Source organism: Halichoerus grypus, chromosome 12, assembly GCF_964656455.1.
Source record: "Halichoerus grypus chromosome 12, mHalGry1.hap1.1, whole genome shotgun sequence".
NCBI lineage: Eukaryota > Metazoa > Chordata > Mammalia > Carnivora > Phocidae > Halichoerus > Halichoerus grypus.
In genome coordinates, this window is record NC_135723.1 from 37972994 (window position 1) to 37998412 (window position 25419).

A 25419-nucleotide genomic window follows, 5' to 3' on the forward strand; every position below is an offset into this window, starting at 1 on the left:
GTGCACTAATACCAGCCAAACCCTTTATCATGTGCTAGGATTCAATGGTAAACAAAACAGGCATAGACTTTTATAGCTATAACGAAGTAATTAGATGAAGTTACATGGAGGTCCATAGTAAGGTGTATAGTGGAGGTTTTGAAATATAGTAACTTCTCAGACAGTATTACCTGCCAGTTTGTTGTTGTTGTTGTTTTTTATGTAGCTAGTAGTTTCTCTCTGCCAATCTTGTTCTTTGCTATAAGACGAATCCCCATTAAACGGTGCCATGTCACTTGCCTTATCAAGTTGCATTCAGAAATTCCCATTACTTTCAAAATAAACTTTCAGTTCTTTGGCTCTGCATTGATAGTCCTCTAATCTCTAACTTGAAGGACCATCTTGCTACCTATGTGAAGTTCTACTCAATGCAAATTCATCGTCTCTTCAATTCGTTTCTTTTCTTTTCTTTTTTTTTTTGTGGCTCCTAATAACTTGGTTGAGTAACTTAATTTCACTTACCCTCAGTTTTCTTATCTGGATGTTATGCATAATAATGGATACCTGCCCTTCACTGTTCAGGGAAAGCATAATAAAAGTTGTTACATTGTGACATCATCAGCAAACTCATTCTGCTTACAAGAAGCTCTAGCATGCATGTTATACTTCTGCATGCACATACAGAAAAATGAAAGGGCCACCAAAAGGCATCTCTCTGGACCTTTCACCAGCATGAGGAGACACTTCAGACCTCAAGTCTGGGTGGTATTTACTCACTTTCAGGACTTCAAGCCAATCGGTCTCACCTCTTGTTTCCCAGCACAAGTTTGAGATGTGATTAATTACTGCTGCCTGCTCAGTCATGTTTTATTGCCTAATTAACCTCAGGCAGTCTCCTGCCATTCACAGGACAATCCAAAGCAACTGCTTCTCTACACTTAGACACAGAGAGGATGAAGAGGAAGATTTCCTTCACTGGCTGGGGCAATAGCGCCTCTGCTGATGGCTGCAGAGATGACCTCAAGTCCCCAAACTGGTCTGGACCTCGCTGGCCAAAGGAACCTGAGAAATGGGTATGTTGGACCCACATTGAATTCATCCTACAATACATCTGCAATTTTAAGTAGTGTGTTCTTACAGTAATTTCTGATTTATATATTCTCCCCCCCACCATTACTTGGCTCAAAAGTATGTGGACATGATTTTTCCTCTGTCCATCCATGTTCCCTACAGATAATAATGGGAGTTTTTACTTCTGGCGGAATGCCCTCTAGGGTTTTCAAGCAGTGCTTGAAACATTACTTATGGGGTCTTTACCCTTCTCAAAGCCTCCTTTAAAAGAGAGAGAGAGAGACTCTGAACAGAGATATTCTTTAACTTGCCAAAGGCCCAGCCCAAAGTGTCTTAAACTTTAAATCTTTTCTTGTTCGAGTTAACACCAAAATGCAATCATTTTAATTAAGCTAAAGTATGGCAGTGACTACAATAGGGTGTATGATAAGGATTTTTTTGTGGAAATCTTTGCAACTTTTTTATGTTCATGTTTCCAAAGAGACAACCTAAGCTTCTCAGCATAATTTTGCATGTGAAATATAATTACCAGTAGCAAGTGAATGATTTCATTGCTCTATTGCATTATCTATAGCCTTCTCACATCTATCCAGATATGAGTGTCACAGATTCTTTATATAATACGATTTTGTGATGCAGTTGATATTTTGACGGCCTATGAACAGAAATCTTATTGATCTATGTAATTGAGATGCAGCCTGAGTTCCAGCATTTAAAAAATGTTTAAACTTTATATTTAAACAGATAAATAGGAAAGTACGTAAATCCTAAGTATATATCTCATCAAATTTTAATGAAATAAACATACATCCAGCTTTTATTTTTAATTGGTTATTTCTTTGTGAATCATCAAACCCCCCCAATAATTTTAGCTTTCCTTTAAAAGGATAGGTACCTAATTTGAAGAATGCTAATTGTGCTATTGTATATTGATTTTCTTCTTAGTCAGATTTTTAATTAAACTGCTTATACATTGGGACTCCTTAATATTAGTATGTTATAATCTAGACGCCATTATTACTTATACAGATGTTATATCTTATTGTGTACATATGCATATTTGTGTGAGTGTGTGTAGATGCATGCACACATGTGCATTGGCTATGGAGATGGGACTGATTTAGCCAAGTATGAAATGAAATAACTTTAGATATTTATGCTAAAAAAAAAAAAGCCATTATTCTTAGTCCTTCACATAATATCTAAAAAAATGAATTCACCTCAGAATATGTATATTGAATATACACATTCAAGTTTTGAATGAAAAGTTACAGGTGGAAGGGACCTCAGAGACCTCTGAGGAAGAAAACCAAGCCTTTATCTTTGAGTGAGTGACCCAAGGCCACACACTAATTAGTGGTTCACATACTTGATTAGTGTTTACTATCCAAAGCATTCAACCCAGGTGTCCTATTATGATTGTTCTCCCTGTAGCAAGCATTGAGAACCAGAACTCTTGCTGGCCAACACAGAAAGAGAACTCACTTCCATGAATGGGGAATGTCTTAGAAATTTCCCCTCTTCTAGGAACTCAACACTCACTCTACTTACAGGGTCCTAGCTGGGGCTGCCTCTTAGATATATGCTTTGGGGGAAATGCCAAAAAATACTGTAAAAACAAGATAAAAGACTATTGTTTTGAATATATTTTGTATATAGTCTAAAAGCTATTTTAATGTGACACTCAAAATGACAATTTGGGATTCAGGTTGAAACGGAAAATTGGTTTTCTATCTTTGTTATCAATGAGATCATAGAATTCTGATTATAGGTATTGGCTATGCACTGGACATGCTAAGGTAGCATGTGACCACATAGTATTTCCAACCCCAGTTTAGCTACTCCAAGGCTGGGGCAACACAAGGGAAATATATTGTAATAGCTATGATCTTTTGCCCCACTCCATATGACCTTCTATCCACCCATACAGATATGATATTTACATTGGAATAGACACACAAAAAACTTCTTGAATGAGACAGGAAAGTAATAGATTCTTTCAGATCACAAGCACACACACAACTGGGGAAGATTTAAAATTAAGGAATATATACGAGCTGAAGCTTGTGGCTCTTGAAACATCTAAGTCCAAGTCAATATCAGTATAATGGAAGTGCTACCTGTTACCATATTTCTGAGTCATTTCCTCATCTAAACGCTTCAACAGTACAAGCCAGTGTCATTTGCTAAAAGGATGTTTGCATTTCTTTACAAATATATTCTACTGGTGATGTTTCTTAAAAGTAGTTATTCTTTGATTCATATCTAAATGATTATCTTGTATTTGTTCTTTATTTCAAGTTGCCTAAGATTGTTTTGGGAAGGAAGCAAGATACAGAAGGGAGGATTTCTCTCTAAATTGCCTGGGTGAAGGGGATAATTCCTCTGTTATTGGGTGAATAGGAAGGTATATGATTAGGCAGTGGGAATATTCTCTCCCACAAATTGAATCTAGTTGGAGGGTAGTGATGAGAAATGTTTTGTGAAAAGTTTTAACTTCCAGTTGGCACATTGGACATTAGCGTCTCAAATTATTATATCCTAAAAGTGGTCTATTAAATCTGAGTTAACTTTGGTAAAATAAACTTGCCAAGCTCAACATTTTTTATATAGGACAATGGAGTCTGAATTTTTAAACTCAGTTACATGGAAGACTTTAGGAATAATTATCAATTAGGTTTATTTTGGTCTAAGGTATAGTCTTTATTTTATAGTAATCATTCACTGTGATGATTGAAGTCATTTGATTGTTCTTTAATAAGATTTTAGTTAAATTGGTAAGTCCTTAGAAAAATTTATGAAATGCTTGTAAAGTTACCAGAGGTTTTTCTCTGTCAAAAGTCTAACCATAAATGGTAATTTAAAAATAACTCAGGTTTTTACTTGTGTTGGTCCAAGATCATATAAATAAATTTATGGTTTCAGCCATGATGATTAGCTGGCATTGGACTTATCCTCCCATTTCAAATAGCTATAAAGCCTGGAGAAAACTTATAAAATAAACCAATTGCAGTGATAGAACTAGAGCCAAAGTTGAGCCATAATGCTTAAGTTAGGGTTTGGGGGTAGGGGGTACACAAATGCCAGGAGATGGAGGCCAAGCAATGAATGTTACATAAAAGACCAAGCACTGTTTAAACATATTTTATAAAAATATATGTCCTTCAACTTCTACAACTCAGTATTAAAAAATATATATATGATTTTTAAATGGAGGGTCTGAATATTTTTTCATTTTTAAAAAATTTTTAAATTTATTTTTATTTTTTTATTTAAGCTTTACTTAGTTTTAACATACATTGCAATATTGGTTTTTGGAGTAGAATTCAGTGAATATTTTTTCAAAGAAAACATACAGATGGCCAACAAGTACATGAAAATGTGCTCAGCATCATTAATCATCAGGGAAATGTAAATCAAAACCACAGTGAAATATTCCCTCATACCTGTTAGAATGGCTATTATAAAAAAGACAGGAAATAAGTGTTGGCAAAGATGTGGAGAAAAGGGAACCCTAGCACACTGTTGGTGGGAATGTAAATTATTGTAGCCCCGGGGGAAAACAGTATGGAGTTTCCTCAAAAAATCAAAAATAGAACTATCAAATGATCCAGCAATTCCGCTTCTGGATATTTTTCTGAAGGAAATGAAAACACTCAAAAAAATATCTGCATCCTCATGTTCATTGCAAAAAAAAAAAAAAAATACAAAAAAAAAGCACCCTTCATTTAAAAATAATGTTCTGCTTACAAACTGAGACTTGATAACTCACAAGCAAAAAGAAACATTTGCTTTCCCTGTTGTGGTATAATATCTTACCAGCATTTCATAAACTAAATCTTTTCCACTTTACTTTCCACCTTTGATTTCAGGAAGTCTAGAACTGATGGGTGGGTGGAAGCGTTGTAGTATATACCTCTCATTATCTAATAAAATCAACTGTTCTCTTAATTTCAGTCTCTAAGAACAATTTCTTCCTTTGAACTTTTGAGTCAAGGAGTAATTTAATAGACAACATCTGAGTGTTATAGTAGACAAAACACATCCAAAGATAACCAGATGCATTGGCCTATTGAATTGGATGCTGAGCATGTCTACCAAAGTGAGGATTTTATGTTGACCTACTGAGATGGAATAATTTAGGGTAGCAAGTCTACATCAGCAGTCCTAGAGGCAGAGTTCATCCTTGAGTGACACACACCCCTAATCTGCTAGAGGCATTAAAACCAAGGAGTAAGCAGGGTTCATCTTCCTGGAGTGTCATTTTAGTTGAAATTTTGAGGAAATAATTATTTCTTTTACACTTCAATCTCATACAGATATATTGTGAAAATGCAAACTATACATGAATTTAAAACACAAGCCTTAAGAAAGGGAGTCTCTTTGGTGCATTATCGTCGGCATCCCATGGGTACCTGTATTTTTTCTTCACTGCCACTAGGAATGAAAGAAAGGTTTGAGAATGGAGAGTACATACTGTCCTGTTAGGCTGGAAGTCAAATTTACCTCAGCCTCTCACTAAAGTGTCATTTTGGGGAAGTTGTCTAAATGCTCTGAGATTTAGTTTTCTCATATTTAAAAAGAAGACACTAATATTTACCTCAAGTATTGCCACAAATTAGAGAGGGGGTAGTAGGAAACTTGTATATAACTAGCTAGATGGTATCCTCTCCTCTCTATTCCTGACCCCTAAAACTACGTGAAATCATTTAGGCATAAATTAAGAAGGAGGAAGAATAGGGGATCACAGTGTTTTATCACAGAATTGCATTCAAGTTTGCATCTCAAGAGTTAATTCCTTCACTGCTTCTTTTGTCATAATGCTGTCATAAAGGCTGGGAAAGAGTCTACCCTGGGAATACAAAGTTTGTCCCATATATGGCTCCTGCCTAGGGAATCAGGCCTGGAAAGAGTCTTCAGTTGCTTCTGTTTTTTCAATAAGGGGAAGCTGAGTAAAAACAATGTTAAATTGGAACGTTAACCTGAAGCTCTAAGTTAAGTAACTGCACGAAGAGTAGGACAAGAGGGCACGTGAGGAGCCAGCCAGAGACCCCCAGGGGTTCTGGTGGAATACAGGGAAGAAGGTTGGAGGACGAGTAGGAGGACTGCAGGAGAATCTCTGGAAATGTATGAGGAGAATTTGGGGTCAGAGGATTAGTTGCTCTTTTAGGGCTCTCTGGTATCTGAGGGTAGTTACAGCGTGGGAGTGAGGTGGAACTAAATGGTGGTGACAGGGAAGCCCTCTCTAAGCAGTGGTGATGGGCTGTCTTCCAACTGGACGGTTCATATAAGGGTGTTTGCAAGCTGGGAGTTTGCAATTTGGGGACTATTTATAGTAAGTTCTATGATACCTCCGTTTATACTATGTGTACAAATATGGACTCCCTCTATTAACGATTATTTACTGAATGCAAAGCATACCAAGGACACGAAAATGAGGCAAGACCCTAAGTTTACTTCATTCATTTAGCAATACTTGGCACCCACCATGTACCAGGCATTGGGAATATAAAAACAAAAGTCCAGTGCTTGCCCCTCAGGATATATATTCTACCTAAGACTGTGTATAGCATAGACATTCACTTCAAAAAAGTCTATGTGAAATGCATATTCTAAGTATTCATTTTTATTGATTTAAAAACATTATGTCAACCATGGTTTTTTTTCATCTCCTGGTTTCTCAAAGGCTCAAGGAACTATTTTTAAAAAATAAAAAATATTTTAAAATTGTTTACATATCTATAATCCTTGGCTTGATTCTAAATCTTTTGAATCAGAATTTCTGTTCCTGAGGCCCAGGAAGCTGCTTTTTTAGCAGACTCCCAGTGTGATCTTTTGTAATTAAAAATTGAGAACTATATAGTCAACTCTCTTTCTTAACATTCTCCCTTATCGTAAGATAGATGACACCAAGGACTTTAAAAGCAAAAGCAGAAGAGATCACATCTGCCATGAAATTTCCAAATACAATCTTTCTAAGTATGTGTTGGTGCATAAACTGATTTGTTTTGACTGATTTTATCAGTGGGGCCAATCCACAAAACAGCCATGTCAATCAAAAAGTCATTTCCTTTTGTTTGTGTTTTAACATTCACCAGCCTGGGGCTTGTCACAGACAAAGGTTACCTGATTACATTACTGTAGCAGGCAGTTGGGTGGCTTCTGTAGGAGCCACACTGGAGACATCCATCAAAGAACTTTTCAGTGGGCAGGTCAGTGCTTAATGAAAGTGTCAGCGGCTTTCACAGAAAAGTTTATCTCGATTCCTGTTAACACTCTTGATAATAAACTTCACACTTTCTCTGATAAATGGTCTTTCCAAATTTTTAAGTAGGCAAAGGTAATCAAGTCTAAGAGGACCAAGTAACACTTTTTGGGGAGTGGAAAGGGGAATCCAGAGGCCTTTATCCCTGGCTTTTGAAAGGAAAGGAAAGTGAAGCTGGAGTGTACGGGGGCTTGAGACATGGCTGCCAGAATCAGAGAGCCTCAAATCCTGCTCTCACCCTTACTATGCCAACTCGGGCAACTTTTCAGTGTAGCCATGCCATCGTTTTCTCATTTGTATAAGGAAAGAAATAATAACATTTATCGCATGTTTATTATGAGCTGGGTCTAATCCTGAGCATTTGACATGTCTTAACTCATGGAGTCCTCACAATAACACTGTAAAAGAAGATGATAATATGACCCCTATCTTACAGAGAACTGTAAGTTAGAACTGTAACAGGGGACTAAAAAACAACTTCATAGAGTTTTGGAGAGCATTAACTGGTAATATTTGGAATGCTTAACATAGAGTCTGATACTTATAAATGCTAAATAGAGACTACTGTTAATCTGAATTCATTGTATTCGCTTTTTTTTTTTTTCTTTCTTTTTAAGCCTTCTCCAATAGTTATTTCAAAATTCATAGCCTCTTTGGTCTGGACCCTTGGGCCAGCAAGTTAATTAGGATGTATTGTTTGACTGTATACATAGTGCTCCCTCTTCACACTTCAAAAGGAAGGTCCATTGGGTTTCTAACGTTGGTTCCAGGAGATATACTCTTTATTTCCTCAGTATGCAATTCTGAAGCATTACACTGGGCAGGGCCAGAAAGCACATACTACCAAGGAGAGGTTTTATCCAAAATATTACTAATCAGTCATTTTGATTACTTCCAAGAGACACATAGTAGGTGCTTTGGCTGGATTTATGCACTTTGGATAATTGATCCAAATGTGAGTTCCATTGGTTGGTTGCCCACAGAAGGGTAGGGCAAGAGGCAGTGTGGTATAGGGAAGAAGCCAAATTTCTGTCAGGTACTGGGGAGAGGAGACAGAGCTGGAGCTGGATCCTGATCTCTTTCCCTCCAACTAAGAATTGTGTGATCTTGGGCAAGCTACATTAAGTACTTAAATTAGAAGTACCTCATAGGGCTATTTTGAGAAAGTAAACAAGAGAAGCTATAGAGAGCTCCTAGAATGCTTTCTGTCACATAACAGGTACTCAATAAATAAAACTGAAGTCTCAAGAATGTTTTTATTATTAAGACTACCTACCAATAATGTTTTAGACACTCTGGATAGGATAAATGGCCAGTCTTATGACTGGGCACCAGCACAGACAGAGATTACAAAGTTAGGAACTCTATTCAGGCTAGAATATGACTGAGTAGCATACAAAAACAACTGATTTGAGAGGCCATAAACATTTATTCTTTCTTTCATTGAACCAATAAATGTTGAGGCTTTTGGAAATGAGAAAGAAGGGGCTGGGTCACTGCTGAAATACTGCTGGGTGTCTTGGTAGGGAATGTTTTTGAAGGTACCTACATAAAGAAATTCCTTCAGAATGGGAAGGCAATGGAAGCTATGGCCCAAAAGTTGTGGGAGCTTGTTCTCAGCCTCCTGAAATCTAAGGGTGTTGACAGAACCACAAAAGACATGCCTGCATGGTATTCCTACAGGGACTAGGCTCTAGAACAAAGGTTTCCAGGCTCTGCAGTGGTGCCAGGCCCCAAGTCTGCCATAAAATAGAAGGATTGCCGGACCAAAATGGTCCTCCTGGCTTATACATACAGTGAATTTCTCAGTGCCAACCCATGTGGACTAAAAACCTAAGATGACTCCCTGATACCTTCAGGCTTTGTAGACTTGACCCTCACCCATGATGCAATCAAACACTCTTGTAACATTGGGGAGAAGATGGTTTCTGATGGTCTAACATGGTCTCTGATTGTATTCCCTGCCTGGGGAGTTGTGGAATGAACAAAAGATATATAATATAACTTGCACACCCAAGTGTAGAGTAAGATTCATATTTTCTACATATTTAATCAGATAATTATTGAGATCCATTGTTGAAATCAGAAAGAGATATTGAAGATAGAGTAAAAGTTGCACTATTTATTCCTTCTACCTTCATGAAAAGCTCCATTGGGTCTCATCTGACACCAGAGAAATGCAGGCATAGAACCCAGTTGTACCTCTAGCACAGTGGTTCTCAAACTTGAGCATGCATCAGAATTACCTGGAGGGCTTGTTAAAACAAAGGTTGCTGGACCTCACAGAGTTTCTAATCTAGTAAGTCTAATGTTGCCAGAGAATTTTATTTCTAACAAGTTCCTAGGTAATGCTCATCTTGCTTGTTCAGGGACTCCACTTTGAAAACCAGACTTATGGAAGACAACTTAACAGAGGCTGGGTTTGAATTTTCATTCAACCTAATTTTTAGAGGAAATTTCTTTCTTATGTAGCATGAATTTACATTTTTGCCTCATAGCACTGTCTCCTACACCCACCCTCCATGTTCTCTACTACACATAATTGTGCAAGTTGGTTTCCAGAGTTTTCTATTTAATGCCCATTATTCACTTCAGGTTTTGTGGCAGCACTAGATAAAATTATGGTGCTTTTCTTTCACTTTTTAATGCTTTTTTACTGTTAAAAAGGAACTCTGAACTTGTTCTTTAGTAGCCATCAGTATTATACATTGAACTTGAGAGTTCTAGATTCTGAACAGGGTAGAAAAGCAGAGACTGGAATTTGTAAGATATATATATCTATATATATATATAACTTTTACAAAGCCATCATTTTATTTTTTTCAAATACAACCTACCCAAGTCTCTTATCTGAGTTGGTTTTAAAAAGCTATTTTGTGTGAAAAATTGTATCCAATTTTTTTCTTGCACCCTGTAGATATTCTTTCATGGACTGATGAACAGAGTATAAAATCTGTTATAGAAATTAAATAGTGTAGTGGGTAAAAGCATGGGCTTTGCTGACAGATATACCTCCGTTTGAATTTCAGCTCTGTCCCTTAGTAAGTAAGGGTGACCTCAGGCAAGTCAATTTTTCCTCTTTGAACCTCAGTTTTTTTCATCAAATAACAGAGATAATGCCTTCCCTTTGGCTTGTTGTGAGGGCTGATTTAGATGATGTGAATAATAAGCATTCTAAATAGAAGCTAGTATTATTTCTTAAAGATGATCCTTTTCTTAAACCACTTTACCTCCCCCCCCACACACAATGCTCTAATTTTATAGTTTAAAAAGAAAAAGCTCTGTGGAAAAATAAAGAAAAATTTATTTCCATATACTAGGTATTAGGAGAAGGTACTATTATCAAACTACATGGTTTTCACTTGTTATGATAGAATAAGTATGTTTGCTTAGTGTTTTCTCTCTTTTCAGTGGTGGTTGCCTGAATCAACATTAGCTAAGAGAATTCACACAGTTCAAATAAATATCAGAGAGCTGTAGAGGACTTTTCTCCAGCCAAGTAGATTGTGTTGGAATGCTGAGTTAACATCTATACACATGAAAACATTTGGATAATATCTTTTGCTACCAACAGAGGATATTCATGGTCTAAAAGTATTTGCAGCTTAGATGAGACAAACCTGAAGAGAATATAACATGTATATATGAATACAGTGAAAAAATACTATATTATATTAGAATACGGAATTATATATATATGTATATATATATGTGTATATATATATATATATTAGAATACAGTGAAATCATTGGTGCCAATTTTTATCAGCCATTATCTTTTACATGCAGTTCATATTTTATACTTCTCAGGCTTTAATTCCAGGTCATGTGAACCTAAATGAATCTGTTCAGATGAGGTATAGCCAACGGAAGAAAATGATGCTGGTTAATTTATGACAAAACCAGATGTGCGTGTTGAGAGGGGCAAAGATGAAATTAATTGGCAGGCTATAGAGTAGCTCACAAATCCTTTTTCTTTTTTTTTTTTTAAGATTTTATTCATTCATTTGACAGAGAGAGAGGGAGACACAGTAAGAGAGGGAACACAAGCAGGGGGAGTGGGAGAAGGAGAAGCAGGCTTCCTGTGGAGCAGGGAGCCCGATGCGGGGCTTGATCCCAGGACCTCGGGATCATGACCTGAGCCGAAGGCAGACGCTTAGCAACTGAGCCACCCAGGCACCCCAGTAGCTCACAAAATTAAGGAAGGTAGTTGACCAGGCCAGGAGGGAACATGAAGCAGAAGAGCTCAGACACCCTGATGAGCAGGCTGACTCTCTCCTGAGCACCAACTGCTTCTTCATCTGTGAATCATTCTGCTGGAGAGATCAGGGTCCATCCACCTTGTCTAGCTCAGGTCAAGTACTCACCTATTGTTAGGGGAGGGCAGGGAACCTTGACTGACAGTCCCACATATGCTGTGGCATACAATTTCTAGTGGTGAGGGGGACTACCCCTCCCCTCTAAATAGCCTGCTTTTACCACTCATAAAAGGAATGGATGCAAAAAGAAGTGTAGCTTACTGGTACAAAAAGCCCATAAATATATTTGTTTACATTAGTTTATATAGCATGTTCATTTAACCTGAAAAAAAAAATGCCATAGGCTTAGAATAACAGCCAAAAGCATATTAAAAATATACCTTTAATCATCAACTTACCCAAATTCATAAGCCATCATGCTATGTACATTGAATTGTCTAAAAGTTAATACTTAATGTAAATATCCAAGATGGCAAGATAAAACTCATTAAACGGAATAATGTTCATTTGAAAGGTTAATTTATTCATATCCGATGCAATGGCTATTTTGGTGTTCACTTCTAATAGCAGCAGCAATAAAAACTTTGTCAATGCTGTTAATTTATTGAAGGCTATAGCTAGTAAATATTTAATACAGCCCCAAACATTTTAATCTCCTTTCCATTAATATTTTACCTAACAGTGTCTCTCTCATATAATCAATTTAATATTTTTAATGCTTAATATTTTAATTGGTCTTCAATTTAGAAAGATGGAATAGGAATTTAAGCTTAAGATATGAAATTGTATCTATAAGCTAAAGAAAAAGTTGAAAATATGTAAACCCCTTAGGAAATGGAAAATTACTCATTCTAAAATGTATGCCATAAATTTTATATTAAATGAACACTGAATCATAAATGTTTCTTCTTTCACATCTTTAATATTCAACAATTATGTCTCTCCTTAATATCCTTTGGCATTAAATTTAATTGACCCTGGTTGTGTCAATTAGAAGCACTTGTATTATTTATGGATTTTTTATGAATTGTCTTTATCAGGTCTGTAGAGCTTTAGGCCACTTGCTTATTCATTACCTTGTTCATCAAACCCCCATCTTAAAATATGGGGATTTCTGAAATAGTTTTTAATACAATAAAACATCCACTCTTACTCCTATATCCTGATGTAGGTGGCAAACATTTTCTGTAAAGGACCAGATAGTAAATATTTTAGGCTTTGTAGGTAACATACTGTCTCTGTCACCTCTTCTTCTTAGCAACCTTTTAAAAATGTAAAAACTATTCTTAGTTGACTGGCTGTACAAAAACAGGCTGCAAGCTCCATTTGACCCATAGCCTTAGTTTGCCTACTCCTGTAATGCATCATTTTATGAAAGATTATATGTCCAAAAGGCTATAAGATACATTTGTAAGTTTAATAATTTTGAATAAACTAATAACCACAATTTAATTCAAGAAGTGGAACATCATAACCAGTGCCTCAAAATTTTCTCATGTACCACTTCCAGAGTTAATAATATCTTTGGACATTGTCCTAAATTAATGTATTTTTATCTTTTTAGGAAAATTTTTCTTTTAGCTGAATTCCTTTGTAATTTAGTCAGCTTGTCAAAAGATACTTCTTTTTTTTTTTTTTTTAAGATTTTATTTATTTATTTGACAGAGAGAGAGCTAGAGAGGGAACACAAGTAGGGGGAGTGGGAGAGGGAGAAGCAGGCTTCCCACTGAGCAGAGAGCTGGATGTGGGCTCGATCCCAGGACCCTGGGATCATGACCTGAGCCGAAGGCAGACGCTTAACGACTGAGCCACCCAGGCGCCCCTCAAAAGGTACTTCTTAAGGATATCTTGTGTTCCAAGCACTCTTCTAGGTCCCCAGGAGCTTATATCCTAGAGATGAAGATAAATAATGCATATATAAGGAAATAACAGAAATTCAATACTAGCTGAAGGTGGGAAATGATGGTGGCTTGAAGATGATATGATAAGAATAGGTATATATTTTTTAAATGGTGCCATGGGACTTACTGATGGATTAAATGTGAAGTGTATAAGAAAGAGAGAAATCAGGGATGACTACAAATTTGCCCTGAGCAGTTGAGTGGATAGTGATGCTATTTAATATGTTGAGGAAGAATTTGAGAGCGGCAGATTTTATAGCAAAACTCAGTAGTTATATTTGGGGACATGTTAAGTTTTATGCTTATTAGATACCCCAATGAAAATGAAAATAGACACTTGGATATTCAAGTCTGGAGCCACAGAACTGGATGAAATCACTCAAGGAAAGAGTAGATAATGCAAGTAGATAAAGAAGGGATGAGGATCCAGGAGCAAGCCCTGGAAGATGAAGAGTCAGAGGGAGATTGGCAAAACATGCAAGTCATGTTAGGTAAAACACTAAGTGGGTGTGGAGGGGATCTTGGAAACTTAGGGAAGAAAGGAAACAGTGGTCCACCAAGATTTAAAAAAAAAACCAGAAACTCCTAGAGGTTGAGCAAGATGAACCCATTCACTTTGACCTTGATAATAGCCATTGTGGAAGAGTGGTGAGGATAAAAACCAAAAACCCGGTTGTACTGAGCTGAGCAGAATGGCAGATGCACCCTTCAAAAGCATTTGCAGTGAAGGGAACAAGGAACAAGAAAACAAGGTGATAGCTGAAGGAAGAATGAATTAAAGGGAACTTTTCAAAAAAATCTAATATGAAATGAACTTGTGTATAATTTAAAAACGAAAGGACTTCAAGAGATGTTTTAGTGATATCACCCTAAATCTGTACCAGTCATCTCATGCTGTATCACAAATTTCTCCTAAACTTACTGGTATAAGTATTTATTATGCTCAAGTATTTTTTTTTTTTTTAAAGATTTTATTTATTTATTTGACAGAGAGAGACACAGAGAGAGAGGGAACACAAGCAGGGGGAGTGGGAGAGGGAGAAGCAGGCTTCCCGCCAAGCAGGGAGCCCGATGCGGGGCTCGATTGCAGGACCCTGGGATCATGACCTGAGCCGAAGGCAGACGCTTAACCGACTGAGCCACCCAGGTGCCCCTATGCTCAAGTATTTTGTGGGTTGGAAATTTGGATTGGTCTATACAACAGGGATTGGCAAACATTTTCTTTTTTTTAAAGGGTTCCTAAGTGGGGTCCCAAATACTTTCTTTTTTTTTTTTTAAGATTTTATTTATTTATTTGACAGAGAGAGACACAGCGAGAGAGGGAACACAAGCAGGGGGAGTGGGAGAGGGAGAAGCAGGCTTCCCGCGGAGGAGGGAGCCCAATGCGGGGCTCGATCCCAGGATCCTGGGACCATGACCTGAGCCAAAGGCAGACACTTAACGACTGAGCCACCTAGGTGCCCCTTTCTGTAAAGGGCCAAAGAGCAAATATTTTAGGCTTTGCAAGCCCAGTGATCACTGTCACAACTATTCAACTCAGCCATTACAACATGAAATAAAGAAGGTGGCTGTGTTCCAGAAAAACTTCCCTTACAAAAATAGGTGGTGGGCAGAAAAACTTCCCTTACAAAAATAGGTGGTGGGCTGCATTTGGCCTGCAGGTCCTCGTTTGCAGACTCCTGGCCCAGAATGTCTGAGGCCCCACCTTGACAGCTGGCCTGGAATGCTGTGGCTCCCCAGGCGTCTCTTTCTACTTCAGTGTGATCTTTCTACATGATCACTCAAACATGGCAGCTTCAGGTTAGTTGCACTTTTAAAATGGAGGCTCAGGGCTTGAAAGTGACTGTCCCAGGAAAAACTGGCAGAATCTGCATGGCTTTTTTGAACCTAGGCTCGGAACTCATGCCGGGTCACTTCTGCCATATTTTGTTTGTTGATATAGTCACAAAGGTCCACCCAGGTATAAGGAGAGGGAAAGGAAGGAAATGTCTGCCTCTTCCTGGGAGGAGAAAGAATTTATGGACATGTTAAAAAACCTCCATACTTTCTAAGAAATAAGCAAAAGGTCAAGAGACTTTTTTTTTCTAGAAGGGAATTTTGAAATTTCATAATGACTCAGGTGATTTCAAAACATTGGTTGAAAATGGAACATTGTGGTCACACCGTCATTTTTACAATTTTCTTGGGAACAGTACTGAAGAAAAAGGCTCCTTGCATAATTCAACTATGATGGTGCTTAATTGCATTCAGACTGCCTGTTTCACAAAAAAGAGGACACATGTAATTGACCTCCTTATCTTTTGAATGTGTAAACCTCAAATTATTTGATATGTTGTGGTTTTGGTTGGGCCACTGAGCATGAAAATGGATATCTGACTCTTAGAAATTATAAATAAATTTATTTGGGCACCTGTGGTAGGCCTAATAATGGCCCCCAAAATGTCTGCATCCTGGATACTTTCTATGGCCAAAGGACCTTTGCAGATACCATTTAGGATATTGAGATAGAGAAGTTATCCTGTATTATCCAGATGGGCCTTAAGCATAATCACAAGTGCTCTTACATGAGGGAGGCAGAGGGAGACTTGACTAGAAGAAGATGTAGGAGATGTGATGACAAAAGCAAGAGGTTGGAGCAATGCAAGGAAGAAGCCACAAGCCAATGGTTGCAAGTAACCCCTAGAAGATAGAAAAGCCAAGGAAAGAGATTTTCCCTCAGAGCTTCCAAAAGGAAACCGCCCTGCTTACACCCTGACTTTAACCTAGTGAAACTGACTTCGGACTTCTGGCCTCTAGAATTGTATTAGAATAAATTTGTGTAGTTTTGAGCCATTAAGTTGGTGGTAATACATTACAGCAGTCATAGGAAACTAATGTAGCCTTCTGTAGAAGTTCATGAAACATTGGCTGACCTGCGTGTTTGCACATGAAATAAATTATAGTGAGCTAGGCATTTACCATAAGTCTATGAGGGTTAAAATGAAACTGTAAATGGAGTGCTTGCTCATAGCAGTTGCTCCAAAGATACAAGTCAAACAAGATATATGTTAAGTAAATGATTAGAAAGTAGGGGACATGGTGTGGTGTGGTGAAACCAGAAGGTGAAACTGGTAAAAGCCACAAGAAGGAGAAGGCACAATGAAGCAGGGTTGAAACTGAAAAGGCCCAAGGGAACTGAGAATGGAATCTCTCCAGGGAGACTGAAGTGCATATCTCAAGGTTCATTGGAGGCAGGATGATGTTGTCCTACCCTAGCACTTGAGCCAAGCCCCACTGTGGGATGGAAGGATAAGGTGTGACATTCATTCATTCAATCCTAATGGCTCACAGTGTCCCAAGCACAGACTCTCTCTAGTTCCCAGGGCACAGAGTGAAGCAGGGTTGGCCCCAACAAATACACAGGGAGGTCAGAGTCTTCTTGAGTATCCTCACTAATTGAAAATTGTTTCAATTCTTTTTAAATGGCAGTATATTAAATGCCAAACACTAGCTTTAATGCTTTAAGGATATTTTTACATGGTAGCTAATCAAAGCTGAAGATTAAAGGGGAAAACACTTTCAGGTTCATAATACTTAGGTACCTTACAGCTTCTTTGTTTATATTACATCAGCTGTCTCCTAGAAGCAGCAAAGCACAAGGCCCAATAGCATGGGTTCTGAAGCGGGAATGCCTGGGTTTGAATCCCAAATTTGCCATTAGATTGGTGACTTTGTACAAATATCACTCAACTCCCTCATCTGCAAACAGAAAATAATAGCATCTATCACAAATTCTCGTAAGAACTGAAAGGGTTAATAATTGTAAAGCACTAACAGTATCAGCGCACAGTAAGGGTTACATATTTGTTGAGGAAAGATATTAAAAACTTTACGTCTTTCTTTAAGGTATTAAAAACTTCGTGAATGGAGTTCATAATAAATCACATTCATTTGCACTCTGTAAATTGCTTAACTTTTCCAGTGGTTAGCACGTTCCTGCTTCGTATTCTCCATGCTTACTTTCTAAAAGTCCCCATGACGAATTTCCACTTACCATTCAACAGATGCTTACAGGGCTCCTGTCTGTGAAAACCAGTGAACCCGTATGTTGCAAATGAGTGTCAGTAATGGCGATAGTAAGGGTTTCACAATCTGTGAGTGAGAAGAAAGCTCACAAATGCAGTCGGAAATGAGGCACTTCTTCTGCCACTTCTAAATCACTTCAGACCCTTTCAGACTATAATAAAGTGCTGGGGATGTGACTCATAGCTTTTGCCTCGGGGTGTAGAGGTGAAAAACTTAGTGGCTTTGCTAGTCTGACAGAACTGCATTCAAATCCTGACCCAGTCCTTACTAACTGTAAAGCAGGCAACTTAATGAAACTTCCTTAATCTAAAAGGGCCACATTGGCTGAGTCCTAAGATACACATATATGCAACCCCATAATTTAGGAAATGGTCACTCTCCTTGGCTAAGTAGCAACAGACGGTATGTAGTTTGGGTGTTCAGAAATTGGAGTATCTAGGGATCAGATACACACATTTGTATTTTTCAGTGAAGAAAGGAAAGCAGTGCTACCTCAAACTTGTTTTTTTGGAAGCTTTTATTGGCCAAAGCTTTCTGTTTTTACTTTTGTTTAGCCTTTTAGAAGTTGATAACATTCAGGCATTTCCTTTGGCAAATCTGGCACATACTAAAGAGAAAGGACATACATATTTTTCAGTTTCTCTAGTGAAAGTGGTTGTGTAACATATAAGAGAATGGTGACTAGTCAGACACCACTTACCAGTAACAAGGTGCCAGGCACCAATTTCAGAAGATATTATTCCCTGCTTAACCCACCACTGACCCCAGAGGAGGAACTGACTCTGCAAACAGCTAAAATCATAGTCATTCTCTTCATTTCCTGTGTGACACCCCCCCCCCAAACACAGGAATAATCCCATAATCGGTCAGTGTCAGGGTCCTGAGTTTATTTCGTTCCCAAGGAGATTGATGCCTGAAAAAGTTTTTTGTCTTTTAAATTTTGGCCTCTTCTTCCTAAATGAGAAAGCTTTTTAGAAAGACATTCATGGTATCAGGTTAGTCATCTAAACATGTGATTTCACCCTGGATATAAAGGAACAGGAAAGAGGGCTGAATTAAGATGAATTACTATGGAACACCTCATTTTTTATTACTTTATATATTCAGTGATAAGAACAGTCTGTAAACTGGTGGTACAAATCACTGTTGGACAAGCATTATTATCCATATAAATGATTTGTCTATGGTCACTAAGCTTGTTAGTAGCCAACTCAGAACAAGAACCTAGGATATGGGATTGCAATTTCTGGACTGTTTTTCTTTGCCATTCATTCTTGGTAATTAACATAATCAAAATCTACTTAGAGATAAGTGAGTACAACAAAATAAATTATTGTTCCTTTTGTTGGATGAGTTTGTTTTGACCTGGATATTAAATTTCCCCAAGTCCCACTGTCTTTAGTTATGTCTATTCTGATTTTTATTTATTTATTTTTAAACAATTCTTATGGCTTTTAGACTATTGATTTGTATTTAGGGAGATAGCTTTAGTAACTACCAAACAGGAAGTCATCCAGGTAAATCTGGGACACCTGTGGAACTCAGAAGCAAGGGTATCTAACTAAGCACTTCAAATATGCAAAGAATGGAGGAAGCTGAAAGCAGACCATGTGATTTGGTTTACTCTTGGTTTTTCCTAAAGGAAAAAGAATCCCACCTTTTTAGACCCAATTTGGCTCTCATCTGTAAAGGTCAGAGATCCATCCTGCCTGCTTCTTTCCAATAGTATACTCTCTCTACCATAATTCACTCTCTTCTTTATTATTACATTTTTGTCTTGTTCTATTAAATAAGGGACTTTTCCTTTAGTCTTCTTCTGATATCCCAGGATCAACCAATAGTGATATAAATTGGCAAATGACCTTGGGTCCAGAGGTCTGGTGGGTCATTCCCTAAGACTAAAGTCAGGATAACATTGATGTGGCTATTAATCTCCTTTACAGTCCAGGTAAGAGGCTAATGACACCTCAGAATAGGAGGTAAGTAGGAAAGTAAATGAAGATTCTTGGAGAATTCTGAATTCCCAAAGCCACGTCACTTTATTCTTCCATCTCTTCCCTTAAGTCTGCTCCTTGTCAGCATTACAATAACACTTTCCATTCTGTGAAACTAAGACTTGGGAGACAGAACATTGCCACATTATCTGGGGACATTTTGTCTAGTAATGGTTGTTTACTGTTTTGTTTTATTTTGAAGTCTGGGTTGGGTGGTGAGGGGGTGAATGAATGAATGATAATGTCATTAATTATGAAAGAAATCTGACTTATTTGTTAATGTATATCCAGCTAAATTATGCAACTAAACTGACTATTTGTAACTCATTTATTTGAGTATATATTTTATAGATAATGCATTAGTATGTAATAAAAAAGATCTTGTACTATAAACTGTAGTTATGATTTGAATGACTGGCCTGAGCAGGTTGTGAAAGAGGATCACGTATCTCTTGTTGGTAGCCCCCAGGTCAGCCTAAAAAGAAATAAAATGTTTTAAATCTTGGTTTGCAGTAATGGAAAGGATTCAGAGTAAACACTGGGTCTCCTATCTGAGTAGTGGAGTATTGTTAATTTATTGTTAATTTAGTATCAATGCATTCTCCTAAGGATGCTATAAATTGAAGACCCTTTAATGGATTTTTTTTAACCCATGGGTGTTAAAGAGTAAACTGTTACAAATCAAGCTTGATCCTCTTCTTGATAATGTTACGTTTTTAGACTAATTTTTGCAGGGAGTGTGGAGTATAACTCACCATATTTTCTTCCTCACAATTTGGATTAATTCTTTAAAATGATAACAAGAAAAATCATAAAAATTAGCCCAACCAAATACTTACTTCTTCACTTAATATCTTGTTGCTTGGCAATTTTCTTCACTGTCATTTTTCAGTGGAAAAATACCTGAAATTTATCTACTGAAATTCAGCTGAACAGAGTAATTTAAAAAGAATCAATAGCATACTAATAATAAGATAAACATTCAAATGCAATACAGCATTTGTTTCTAATTACCACTTCATCAAGTCCTAGTTACAAATTAAGTCTCTTTTATTTCAATTAACAATTTAATGGTGCTTTAGAGAGATAAAGAATGTTTTAAAAAAGAAACCAAACCTCTGATAAAGCACACCCAATTTTCTCCCAAAAGAAAACATGGTAAAGGTATCAAGCTATAAGAAAAAGCCTGGGATAAATGATTTGTGGACTATACTGTCCACCACAGGTAGGAGATGTAGATAATGTAGATAATGTTTTTCTTTTTTGGGGGGGGGGATTGTTTGTTTGTTTTGTTTGCCGAGAACTTCTATTCTGCTGTATAAGTTGTCTCTTCTGATATCCTATATGGGGGAAAGGCCAGCTAGGCAGCCATGCATCTATCTAACAAATATTTATTGAGCATCTACTTTGTGCCAGGCACTTAAGTGCCAGGTCATGAGGATTCAGTGATGAATAAGATCTAGTTCCTTCTCTCAGGAACTTTTGTGTAATGGTAGAGACAGATATATAAACTAATAGTCATAGTGTAATGTGTCTAAGACAATAACTGAGTGAGAAGAGCTATAATGAAGATTGATAAATTCATTTGCTCTAATATGTTATATGATTTCATCCAAAGGTTTTTATTTTTTTAATTTTTTTAAAAGATTTTATTTATTTGAGAGAGAATGAGAGAGAGCACATGAGAGGGGGGAGGGTCAGAGGGAGAAGCAGACTCCCTGCCGAGCAGGGAGCCCGATGCGGGACTTGATCCAGGGACTCCAGGATCATGACCTGAGCCAAAGGCAGTCGCTTAACCAACTGCGCCACCCAGGCGTCCTCATCCAAAGGTTTTTAAATGGACGGGAATATCCCCGCCCCCCCCCATCTCTCTCTCTCTCTCTCTCTCTCTCTGTCACACACACACACACACACACACACACACACACACTCCTATGGGTGAAATTTCAGGTGTATTCGGTGAAGTTGGTGATATGTTGATACTTATATAGGGAACCACAAACACTAACTGTCCATAACACTGAGCTTATTACAGATTTGAATTTCAACTATTGACTGGATAAAGCCATAGAATGTTAGAGCTTCAAGGAATTGCTGAGTATATCTAATTGACACATTTTATGGTGAGGAAACTGAGACCTAGAGAAACTAAGTCATTTGCTCAAGAAGACCTAGATAATCATTGGAAGTCAACATTAGAGATCAGCTCTCCTAAACCTTAGTACAACACGTTGGAGATATTTTGTCTTTATTCACAATGCAGGCATTTGCTTGGCATTGTCTAATTTGACCTCCCTACAGACTCAAGATCCATAACCCTTATTCTCTCTGTTATCATGCTGATGAAACCTTCCATGTCAGCAGCCACATCTGCTAAATGAAGTTAATACTTTGCATTTTTAAAATAGGAGCAGAGAAACTCAAGATAGAAAGCAATTCTGAAAATTCTTGAGTAGTGTCTTGTAGCGTTTTTGAAGGGTGTCATCAACCTGAAATAAATGTCTACTAGGCTTGTATCGGTAATAGATGTTTTGTCTGATTCATGGATAGTGTATTAGTTTCCTATGGTCACTATAACAAATTATCACAAACTTGGTGGCTTAAAACACTAGAAATTAATTCTGCCATAGTTCTGGAGGCCAGACATTTGAAATCAGTATTGCTGGGCTAAAATCAAGATACTGGCAGTGCCCACTACTGGCTATTGTGCGAATATGGTCCTTGCCACTTCAGCTTTTTATAGCTGCTGCTATTCCTTGAGTTGTGGCCACGTCACTCCAATCTTTCTCTGTGGTAATATTGCCTTCTCCTCTTCTCTGGAGGACACATGTGAATACCCTTAGGATCCACCTAGATAATGCAGGATTATCTCCCCATTTCAAGATCCTTAGCTTAACCACATCTTCAAAGTCCCTTTTTGCCAGAGGGGCGGAGCAAGATGGCGGAGGAGTAGGAGACGGGGATTTCGTCTGGTCTCAGGAATTCAGCTGGATAGGGATCAAACCATTCTTTTTTTTTTTTTTTTTTTTTAAAGATTTTATTTATTTATTTGACAGAGAGAGAGAGACAGCGAGAGAGGGAACACAAGCAGGGGGAGTGGGAGAGGGAGAAGCAGGCTTCCCGCGGAGCAGGGAGCCTGACGTGGGGCTCGATCCCAGGACCCTGGGATCATGACCTGAGCCGAAGGCAGACGCTTAACGACTGAGCCACCCAGGTGCCCGGGATCAAACCATTCTGAACGCCTACAAACTCACAGGAGATTGAAGAAAAGAATAGCAACAACTCTCTGAACAGAAAATCGACCACTTTCTGGAAGGTAGGACATGCGGAGAAGTGAATCTGAGGCGGTATTTGGGAGGATAGACGGCGGGAGGGGGCCTCCGTCAGCTGCTTCTGGCAAGTGATAGAGCCGCAGAGCACAAAATTGGAACTTTTAGAAGTCGGCTCCGCTGAGGGACGTTGCTCCAGTGGCTGAGCGGCAGGTGGAACCCTCACGGGACAGTGTGGTCTCAGGACCCTCGGGGTCATAGAAAGACCGGGGGTGCCTGAGTGCGGCAGAGCTCCCAGGTATCGGAGCGGGGAAGCTGGCTGCATAGATGGAGCAGAGGAGCAGGCTCTCAGCTCGGGGTTGCCATAAACTGTGATCAGTGGCACAGTCGGGCCACTGCTCCTCCAGCAGGGACCCAACAAGCGGCAGATCCGGGGAGACTCCCCTTCCTCCCCCCGGGAGGAGCGTTGGGGGAGCACACCGCAGGTTTCTGCTGGGTTTGGAGACTCCACACGGGGCCGGGTGCCAGAGATAGAAATGCTGGGTCACAGGCCGGGTGAGCACGGAGTGCGGCCAGAGACCGGGGAGACAGGAGTGATTGACTGCTTTTCTCTGGGGGCTCACTGGGGAGTGGGGCCCCGAGTTCTCGGCTCCAGGGCGGAGATTGGGAGGCCACCATTTTCACTCTCGTCCTCCAAAGCTATACGGAAAGCTTGCAGGGAACAAAAGCTCCCGAGAGCAAACCTGAGCAGATTACTTAGCCCAGACTGGCAAGGGCGGGGCAATTCAGCGTCAGGCAAAGACATTTGGGAACCACGCCAACAGGCCCCTCCCCCAGAAGATCAGCAAGAACAGCCAGCCAAGACCAAGTTTACCGATCAATGAGAACGGCAGAACTCCAGCACTAGGGGAATAATGCACATAGAATCCATAGCTTTTTTACCATGATTCTTTAGTCTTTCAAAGTTAATTTTTTTTTTAACTGTCTTTTTGTTTTCTGAATTTTTCTTTTTCCCTTTTTCAACCAAAAAAAGGTTGATAAGGGATTGATCAATTGATAATCAATCCCTTTTTTAAAAAACATTTTTATTTTTCATTTTTAGAGTCATATTCTATCCCTTCATAGTAGTTACCCTTATTTTTGGCATATATATAAAAGTTGTTCTCTCTTTAAAATTTTGAGATACAGTTTCTTCTAACAGATCAAAATATACCTTAAATCTCTAGTGTATGGCTTTGTTCTACTCTCCTGCCTGATCACATTCTCTCCCTTTTTTTTTTTTGAGTCCTCTTCTTTCTTTTTTCAAACAACTTCTTATCAATTCCTTTTACAAATTTTTTTATAATTTTCATCTTTACAGTCATATTCCATCCCTTCATCATATCAACCCTTATTTTTGTACATATATAAGTTTTTCTTTCTTTAAAATTTTGGGAGGCACTTTCTTCTAACAGACCAAAATACACCCAAAATCTAGTGTGTGGCACTGATCTATGCACCAGCCTGATCATATTTGATCATATTCTGTTTTTTTTTGTTTTGTTCTGTTTTTGTTTGTTTTTATCTTTTTCTTTTTCTTTTTTTTTTCTTTTTCTTTTTTCTTTCTTTCCCTTTCTTTTCCCCCGGCTTCAGGTCTTTTCTGATTTGTTTAGAGTATATTTTCTGGGGACGTTGTTACCCTGTTAGCATTTTGTTCTCTCATTCATCTGTTCTCCTCTGGACAAAATGACAAGACGGAAAAAATCACCTCAACAAAAAGAACAAGAGGTAGTACCGACTGCCAGGGACCTACTCAATATGGACCTTAGTATGATGTCGGATCTAGAGTTCAGAATCATGACTTTAAAGATACTAGCTGGGCTTGAAAAAAGCATGGAAATTATTAGAGAAACCCTTTCTGGAGAAATAAAAGAACTAAAATCTAACCAAGTCCAAATCAAAAAGGCTATTAATGAGGTGCAATCAAAAATGGGGGTGCTGGGCGCCTGGGTGGCTCAGTTGGTTAAGCGACTGCCTTCGGCTCAGGTCATGATCCTGAAGTCCCAGGATCAAGTCCCATATCAGGCTCCTTGCTCGATGGGGAGTCTGCTTCTCCCTCTGACCCTCCCTCCTCTCGCACTCTCTCATTCTCTCTCTCTCTCTCAAATAAATAAAATCTTAAAAAAAAAAAATGGGGGCGCTAACTGTTAGGATAAATGAGGCAGAAGAAAGAATCAGTGATATAGAAGACCAAATGATGGAAAATAAAGAAGCTAAGAAAAAGAGAGATAAACAACTACTGGATCACAAGGGCAGAATTCGAGAGATAAGCGATACCATAAGACAAAACACCATTAGAATAGTTGGGATCCCAGAAGAAGAAGAAAGAGAGAGAGGGGCAGAAGGTATATTGGAGCAAATTATAGCAGAGAACTTCCTTAATTTGGGGAAGGAAACAGGCATCAAAATCCAGGAGGCACAGAGAACCCCTCTCAAAATCAATAAAAATAGGTCAACACCCCGACATCTAATAGTAAAAATTACGAGTCTCAGAGACAAAGAGAAAATCCTGAAAGCAGCTCGGGAGAAGAGATATGTAACCTACAATGGTAGAAACATTAGTTTGGCAACAGGCCT